This window comes from Pagrus major, chromosome 23 (genome assembly GCF_040436345.1).
Source record: "Pagrus major chromosome 23, Pma_NU_1.0".
NCBI classification, from domain to species: domain Eukaryota; kingdom Metazoa; phylum Chordata; class Actinopteri; order Spariformes; family Sparidae; genus Pagrus; species Pagrus major.
The window spans coordinates 20,819,094-20,828,679 of NC_133237.1; positions in this window are offsets into that span (position 1 = coordinate 20,819,094).

Genomic DNA, 9,586 nt, shown 5'->3' on the forward strand with positions numbered 1-9,586 from the left:
CATGCTAAACTATCGATAGCTTCACACTTAGCATGCAGACGTGACAGTGGATCAGTCGTCTCAACTCTTGACAAGAAAGCCAATTTTAGTCTATTCTCTAACATGTGGAACTTTTTCTCTGAAATAATTGCCAGAACATAGATGCATTGATTCACGCCTTTCCCTTTAAACTCATTTGGCCAACGTACCAATTGTTCTGATGTTATGATAGAAACAATACTCTATACTTTTAATGATTTATTCTGACTTTATTGACCAATTTGTACATAATTAACTTTAGTTTCCCACAAGACCAGGTTCTTATGTGTGAACTTAATAAAAAGTCTTTGTTATGTTGCTGTGTTACCTGAGTCCTCAAATCACCTCTTCATGTAAAACACAAAGACCCTGAAACGACTCTAAATTATGCAAAATGCTGAATGTATTGTCTTACTCATATAGTAATATTAAAACCTCTAAGTTATAAGTAATAATTGTTAAGGAAGGGAATAGGGGGAAAAGATGCATATAGAAATCAACACATATTTCACTGTGAGCCCATTGAGCCTGCAGGAGGAAATCAGGAGGTGTGTGTAAATGCAGTGTGTGTGTGTGTGTGTGTGTGTGTGTGCGCTTTGGGGATAGAAGCAATAAAGCTGCTGGTGAAGAATCTGCTCATCAGCAAAGAGGGACAAATACAGTAAAAGCTATCTATCTATCTATCTATCTATAGAAACAAAAATAAAATGGGTATAAATCCGTATTCACAACACTAACATATCATGAAAAACCCTGGGTTCCTTACAGAGCGATGTCATATGGAGTCATCCTCACTCCTCACCCCTCTCCCCTCTCGCTGCCAGTCACCCTCGGGCCCCCAACCTCCGACCCCAGCCAGCTACACGCCCTGCCCTGCAGCTTCCATCTCACGGCACGGACCATCCACACAGCATACAGTATTATGCAATAAGTATGTATTTATGTATATGAAGTCTTCTCGATGAATCATGTGCAGCGTGGAGGGAATTTCCGATGAACTCTGATGAAGTTCCTGTCCCTTAAGCTCCCAGGACACACTGCAGGCCTGTCTCCCAGCTCAGTTATACATCATATAGCCATCAGGGGAGGAGAGACTACAGTACAAAACATCATTAATATAAAAATCATTAATATGGATCTGGGAGCAGAGAGAGCACTTCCTCAAATAATGAGAAACCCATGATTAGTAATGCAGTGAGCACACATTTATTATTAATCATACAAAATATAAGTGTGGGAAACATTGTGTGTAAACAATATTTACATTAAAAGATTAGAAGCTGTTACTGCAGCTGGATCGGGAGTATATGCTGGTCAATAAGAGACAGCACCTTCTGCATAGTAACTGCTGACCTTGACCTTGTATGTGTCTGTTTATGATTCAGATTCCTGCTTAATCTTTTTCCTCTAAGAAGGAAAAAAAAAACAACATTTGGCCTGGCTGAGCATATTTTCCAGTGAAATCTTCCATGAGTGAGCTGACCACCTGACAGCACACCTGGATCTAAAAAACGGTCCAAATTTCTCCTGTGAGATTAAAGAGGGAGAGAGTGTGAAAGCAAGACAGAGTGGAGGAGAGAGACAGAGAGAGCGAGAGGTGGAGTGCAAAGGGGAGCAGCCCAAAAAGCAGTAGTACCCTCCCTCCTCCCTCCATACAGCATGGCAGTTAATTTAAATTCTGCAAGGAGACAACCCATAAATCACCTCCATTCTGACTAATGGCTTCTGCAACTGAGGGAAAACTCTTGCCTCTCTACCTGGAGACATTCTGCACTGCAAAAAATATAGGCTACACTTGGTTTGTGTGTATGTGTATATGGAGTGTGTGTGTGTGTGTAGATATATATATATATACTATATATATGAGTGCCTCACTCAGACAGACAGTTTTTGAAGGAGTCAGCAGCACGGCTAACCCCTCTACGTGAACAGCTTTCACTAGAGGCAGAAATCCCCCTGCGTTGGTCCATAATTAGCCCCTGTAACTGCAACACGGTGACGTCAGAAGTGTGTGACACGAAACTGACCTTGGACTGGATTCTAAACCATAACCCTGCGTGAGTACACAAGCTCAGCTCACCCAGATTTGTGAGTCATGTGAGTCACAAAAGCTTCTGTAAATGTATAAGTGGTTGTCCCTCTGGGATTTTAGAAAGTTTGTCTCTCCTGATTTCACAACAAATGTTTTCTGTGTGTGTGTGTTTGCAGTAATATTCAAATCTGTTTTCATTTCAAGGATGGCAAAGCTGTGGAATTAAGGAGTGTGTAGTAAAAAAAAAAAAAATAGCAATAGCAATCTCTTGTGATGTTACAGGGTTGATTTACTTTTATCTGACACAAAGTGTAGCTGCAGTAACAATCTTAACATAAGCTATCTAGCTTATGTCAATAGAGTGCCGCAGGAATGAATCCAGGTAGCATTATTGCGCTTCCGGCTCCCTCGACTCAAAGTCAGTGGGCTTTTGGGTTGCCTGGGGCTAACACAAGCTTAGGAGATTTTCATGTTTTGTTCTACGAAATAAAATACATCAGTAAGCACCCCACTTGTGAATTTCAAGTGTCTATTTGTCTTACAAAATGTGGTTGCTACAAGTGGCTAAATGAGATTACAGAAGTTGTGGGGGACATTAAACGTCATCACGTCGAACACAGACATTCATCTACTCACAAATACGTCTTTATAGGCGGACTTTAGTTGCAAACTATTCCAGCTGTACAACTTAGGAAGCGAGTGGTTGTGACATTAAAGTCATGCGACAGTTATGTAGTTTGTTTATAGCCTAGCGTTAGCTTTTTACTTCTGTTGATTGCATTTACGCTTCATAAATCATAAAAGTGGTGTCCATTTGTTGAGGTCATTGTGCTGAACGAAACATCTAAGTATCATATACTTGTTCATGTACTTCGAAGCCTATGCTGAATCTGAAAATACATGTATCAATGTATGTGCAATCCAATTCAACTGAGATTTGACTCCAAGAGGAAGTACATGTTTTGATGCAAATTGTGATATCCCTGTGATGTCAGGGATATCCTGACCAGGCTGCAGCAGACAGGGTGGGTTGGGGACAGTTTGCTGAGGGCACCCGGTCGCTTGTCTGCTTTTTTAGTTGGTGCACAGTTTCCTGTCAGCAGCGCCCTTTGCTCTGGGATGAGACATGTTACCTCAGGGCCCTGTTTGCTTCTTCATTGCACCCTCGTGACCTGTCAGTACTCATTTGAGTACAGTGGTGTGACCGATACAAAACATGCACCGAAGTCTTAACAAATACATTTATCCCATGATTTGTCGAGATAAGTGTATTTCTTTCATTTTTCCAAAAGCCTTAAATATCGACCGAACATACAAACGTTGGAAAGTGATTTATTGATGCCCTTTTGCTAGCGAATATGAGTTCCTCATTTCGATGCAATAAACAGCTTCCGTCCATTTATTGCCCATTGTAGAGTGACATTAGACAATCATTATGAAAAACACAGCAAACACCCCATACAGACACACGCCATTTCGTCAGAGCCTCAGATCCATTGAGAGAGCAGAGAAAGATTAAAGACTGTGCTTCTCCGCTCTGTAATCTGTCACTCTCTGTGGGCATTTAGTCTATACACTCTGGATAAAATGGGGCTATCGCTTGTGCAGTGACCTGGAGTAACCAGCTTCAGCCAGCTTTGCCTTTTATTCCCTCCCAGTAACACGGATGACCTCCAGTTGTGATTGGGGCCTCTGATCCCCCCCTGTGGGTCATACATGTGTTTTAAAACTCAACACGCTTTCCTTCCTCCACCTCCTGCCTACTGTTTCCACCTCCGCCCCCCTCCTGAAGTGTACGGTGGGTTGCTTGGAGGTTTGAAGCTCTGGGGCGTGACATAGATCGCCAGGATGAGGGAGAGTTCCAGTTCTCTGAACCTCAAGAGTCACGGCTTCCCTTCTCGCTTCTGTTTCCAGCTGTGGAGGACAGATATGAGCCTCTGGCTTTAAGGCCCCACCCACCATTGCCATCATCCAAACGGCCTCACTGCAGCCTAAAACAGCTGGGCTATGTGGGGCACCCAAATGACTGTAGTGGCTGCAGTGGCTTGCTGCAATGATCCCTTGCACTGCTCACCCGTCCCACTGGTTAATAATGACTATGATCAATCATATGTGAGACTTCACTGCAAGAATATCACATGAGATAAAGGCTGAGGTATGAACCCCCACCAGCCAAGCAGGTGTTCAGCTTTTCTATCACAGTAAAAAAAAAAAAAAAGCAAGAAAGGTCATTCGGACAGCACACAGGCGAGGTCATTCATTTCATGTGCCATGATATTTCTCATCATAAAGCCCCTCTTCTTTTTTTCCTAAATTTGATCCTATTGGACATGAGTTTCCTCTTGTGAGTTTTCCTCTCTTCTCTGAAGCCCCGGTCCTGTAATCCAATCTCATTAGCCCTATGAATGGAAGTCTCTCTGTGTGAATCCATTAAGAAGGCTTCCCTGTGGCTCCCTCTCTGTAATCTCTCTAACCCTGTGGGATTAATCACCCACAGAGAACAGAAATCGATCCATTTAATCACTAAAAGATGTGACAAAAAACCCTGTAACTCGGGGATATGGTGGAAAATTATTGGCCAATTGAAATTCATTGGAGAGAGAGAGAAGAGAAACCGAGAGAGGGGGAATAAGACTTATAGAAAACAGTTCTTTGTAGCACCTTAATGAGACAATCCTTTCAGTTATTTGTGCTGTGTATTTGTGTAGAGAGGAGGCTTTTTATTTGCCCAGGAAACAGCAGTATAGAAAGGAATATACAAAACTAATCAATGATTAAGAATAAAAAAAGCTCAGGTAATGAGTTTGACCAAGACAATCCCATCTTTTTCTTACATCAGTACATCATGTTACTTTGTTTTTACACCTGCATCTTCAGCAGAGGTGTGAATTTGAGAAACGAGGCCGCCGTCCGCTGAGAAGCATTGCAACGTTTAAGGTTTGATGATGCCTTCATGAGCCCATAATGAGAAGGAATGGGGGTCGACCGGCGACGTTAACCCACTAATAAAATCTGCCTCCCTTTAAAGGGTGTTAGAAAACCACAATTACCCCCCTGACATTTTTCTACTGCATGATTTATGAACTGAATATTGCATCTCCCTCTCTAACCCTTATTCTAGCTGTGGAGTAATAAAGGGAAGTTAAGGGGCAGTATTGACCGGCCTAAAAGTAGTCTTTGATTTGCCACAGACCCGCGGATGAACGGAGGAGAGGAGAGAAGAAAAGAGGAGAGGAAAAAGTGAGGAGAGCTCAGCTATTGATGAGTTTTTCTCTCCCACGGCCCTGCACCATGCAGCCGCTGGCCGTCTGGACACCCGCCACGTGTGAACAAGCTTTCAGCTCACATCATCTTCTCCACTTCCACCTATAATTGGCCATATGTGTCACCAGCGCCCTGCTGCCACTGCTGCTGCTGCTGCTGGAGGGAAGGAAAAGGAGATCACAGCGTTGACAAGGTGATTGTTGGATGGCGCTTGCTTTGACATGTCAGGTAGGCCTTATCTTAGCAAACACTTCTGAACCCCTGAGCCCTTATATGTCTTAAACTAGCAGCACAGTCACCAGAGTAAAATGTTGCCAGTGTTTGTGTTCTGTGTACAACAGATACTTTAAATGTGCATGTTTTCATACTATTAACACTTATACAATACGTGGCATATCATGTTCAGATTACATTACCAGATGTGCCTGTGCCATCTAAATCTAAAGCTGGCACACTCAACAATATATAATAATATCTCATTATTTCTTACAGTATTACATTTAATTGGAATAAATAGGCTTATAGAGAGACTTTGAATCACTTGTAAAGAAAGTTCAAAGTTTAAGTTTGCTGCCTTTACACTCTTCAGTCGGTGGCCAGTCACAGATCATTACAGAAAGCGACAGTAGCTGGCTGGCTCAGGCCTGGAGATTTGATTTAAAATGCAAATGTGTCAAAACAAAGCTCTCTGAACAAGTTTTTTAGGAGGCCATGCATCGAGAAAGAGGAACAATCAAGGGTAGTCAGAAAAGAGCCTCTAAACCAAAACTGACTGCTCCAGCGCGGCCCATGATGCCCCCACGGGCATGATGCTGCTGTAACTGTTACAGATCTATCAGCAATAGACGAATGTGCAGATGTTTATGAGTAGACCATTGCAGTCAGCTGCTGTAACTGTTGTGCTGTAATGTTATTGGGGAATTTTTGAAACATAGAATGAAGAAACAAAGTTGCGGCTCTCCTCCTCTCTAAATAATGATCACTTTTTGCTTTGCTTCTTGCACATCTTTTATCCCAGAGGCCCGCCTAAATTCACATTTCTTGCCACGAGTTGACTTTTTATGTCAGGAGGTGGAGGGGATGGTGGTGGTGTGACAGCTAGGCGTGATAGCTGCCAAACTAGAAACCACTGTTCAAGGCAGAATTTCAACATTTGAAAGCACCCAACCACATCAGGACATTTTCCAGCTGGGTAATGGCGATGATCTTTTCCTAACCCTTCCAGGTTGGTTTTGTGCTTAAACCTAACCAGACCATAAGCACAGCATTGTCACAACATAAAATTAAACATAAAGGAGTGTAAATTAATTCTGGCTATTGGGTTAGTAATACCCTGTTGTGTAATGACAGTCTCCCTGACTATAACAGCTCTTTAACTGCTCTGGCAGTAAAGGTAGTTGTTAGGATACAGCAGAGAAAAAACGCTGAGGGTTTAAACTTTAAGCACTTGTCCTTCACATGTAGTGCAGACATAATGAGATATTTATACCGTCTCAAGAGGATATTTCTAGTTGCTCCGCTGTGGACAGAAAGTGTACAGCAGATCATCATGAGGCCAACCACTAAATAAGCTGAATACCTAATGCCCCAAAGCGGCTCATGGCATGTGGCATTCACAGAGCATTCATTAACCTTTATTGCTGCTGTAGCAGTTATCTGCATTAAGCAAGGCTGTTAGGTACTGTGTTCAGACAGGTAATCAGACAGATATCATCGGATAGAGAAACCCAGCTCAAACAAACCCAAAACACAAGTCAATTGCAGGCGGTATGTGCAATCAATGGCTGTCCTGACTTTAACTTTTAGTCTCTGAAATTCATTGTCAGTGAAATTGGCAGTGAGTCACACCAGAGAGGGAGAGGGGGGAAAAGGTCAGAGATTGGATAAGGGTTCGTCCCTCTTCCCTCATCTAAATGGCAAATGTCACACCAGCCAGCAGAGAGGCCGCCGCAGAGTGCTAAGAGGAGGGTGAGTGGAGGGGCGGAGAGCAAGGGGAGGGAGGGGAGGAGAAGTTTGGTAAGTGGGGAGGATGGGAAATGCTGCTGAGATGCTAGTAGGCAGATGCTAAGTGGCGAGCAGTGATAGTGATGGTGCCAAGCAAGGATAGCAGAGCAGCCAGCCAGAGGCAGCCAGGGGTTTTGCCACAGGGGGAGTTGAGAGGCAAAATACATGAGAAGCAATGACATGCACATACAGAAGGCTGAATGCACCTTCCCTGAGGAGGAACAATGATTTCATCCATCCAATGTGCATTTAGACAATGCTCAGGCTTTAGGGTTGTCAAAATGATTGATTTTCTATAATTATCTTTGGTACTGAAGTAAGATAAAGTGATAATTTTGTCAGAGGTATGGATAACAATAAACATGGTTTGTTTGTTTGTTCGTTTGTTTGTTTGTTTGTTAGTAGTTATATGACTGGATAGAAGTCAGTGCAGATGTTCTTTAAAATGATGTTGTTTTCTTTCCTTCTCGCCTCTCACACAGTTTACATCACAAACTAAGAATTGTGATTGTGCATAATCATTTGTGGTTAGACTACCCATTTGAAACATATCTTTCAAAATAAAACAAACCCCAGTTATTTCCTTCCTCTTGCTGCAATCTTCAATTCAGATCACCTTTATTTTCAGATTACTTAGAGAGCAAAAACACAAACCGACGTGGGCAAGATTACAGGTTCTACATGACAAACTAAAAGGAGAACAAACACTCAGGCGAGCGGAGCATTTGATGCTTTGACACTGTTTATTTGTGCCATCACTAGCCTATAATCACAGAGTGCACAGGGTGAGGAGGTGTGTTTTGTGCCATAGCAACACACTGACACACGAGACAGGCCTGTGCTATGAGGAATGTTGTGATGTCATGTTTGTTCTCCAACATCTTGTCCCTCACCGCTTCTAATCTAGTGATTATCTAATAACCAGCTGCTGCCATGCATCGTGGCGACCACATAAGTTACCCATGTTAATGAGACATTTCGCTGAAGGATATTAAGATTGTATCTTCACCTTCTGACACAAGATGTCAACGACACAGTGTGTGATGAGCTGCTGTGTACAGTGTCTAATTGTGGGATGCTGGTATCCTGATGGCTCATCTATTTGAAGAACATTTCACGTACTCATGTGGTTGCCACCTCATTTTCCTCTCCTTATTTCTGTCTCGTTTCTTTAAACTTAACACAGTGTATCAAAGGCTTTGTCGCTTCTGTGAAAGTATGTGTATGGCTATATGTTGTTTTTAAAAAAACAATAAACTACACACACTTCTGACCTTCTGATCATGATTCAAATGGAACAAAACAGTCTCAACACTTCTTTGTGACTCCAGCATCTTTAGATGTAATGCTTAAGTTTGTTGACTGGATGACTCTCAGTTTGTCACCTATTGCGAGCGGAAAAGAAACCATACCTCACTAAAATGACATATTTATTAATTTGTTTATTAATTCACATACAGGATATGCAATCTGCTGCCCAGTGAGTAAACATCCACAGATGAAACACTGAACAATAAGGTTGGGCCCATTTAAACATTTTCAAATCATGAGGTTTCCTGCCAATTTTCACCACCGGCTGTGGTGTGACTCAGCTGCTCCTAAGAGGAACGTCATGAGAACCCTTGAATAACAGCGGCACTACAGTCCATCACGTCAGCTGTGACGCATCATGTTCTTATTTCTCACAACAAACATTCAACTTAAATGGAGCGACGCCACCACCCCAGCATCCACCTGTAGGCTCCAACTGGGTGGGGGGTTCAAGATGTTTTGCTCATCACTCCCCAATATCTGTGGAAACATATCTGTGGGGAGTGATGAGGTCGGCACCTAGATGCTCTAACTCCAACTATGTTTTGCTGTTCTAATAAACATTTCAAACGTGAGTTGTCTGACTGAACTTTTCTTAACATCAAGTTTAACATCAAAATAATTCACAAAATAGGGCTATAACATAACAAGACATAAGCACCACATCACCTGTGGAGCTACCTACCCAACCTTTCTGAACAAGTATTCCTGCTTTTGTTTTGCATCAGCAGCGAGTGTGTTTCTCCCATATTGCATAAATGATGATGAGTCAGTGTCTGTTCTGCAAGCCCAAATTTACTCTGCAACCCTTGAACGATGATGAATGTTCTGATGTTTTTCTGACATGAAGATGGAGGATTTAAAGCTCTCAATTTTTTCTAATGTACAGGAACTGATATTTTGGTTTAAAAACTGGATATTTGCCCCTTTTCACCCCCTCTCAGTTTCTCTGCAAGC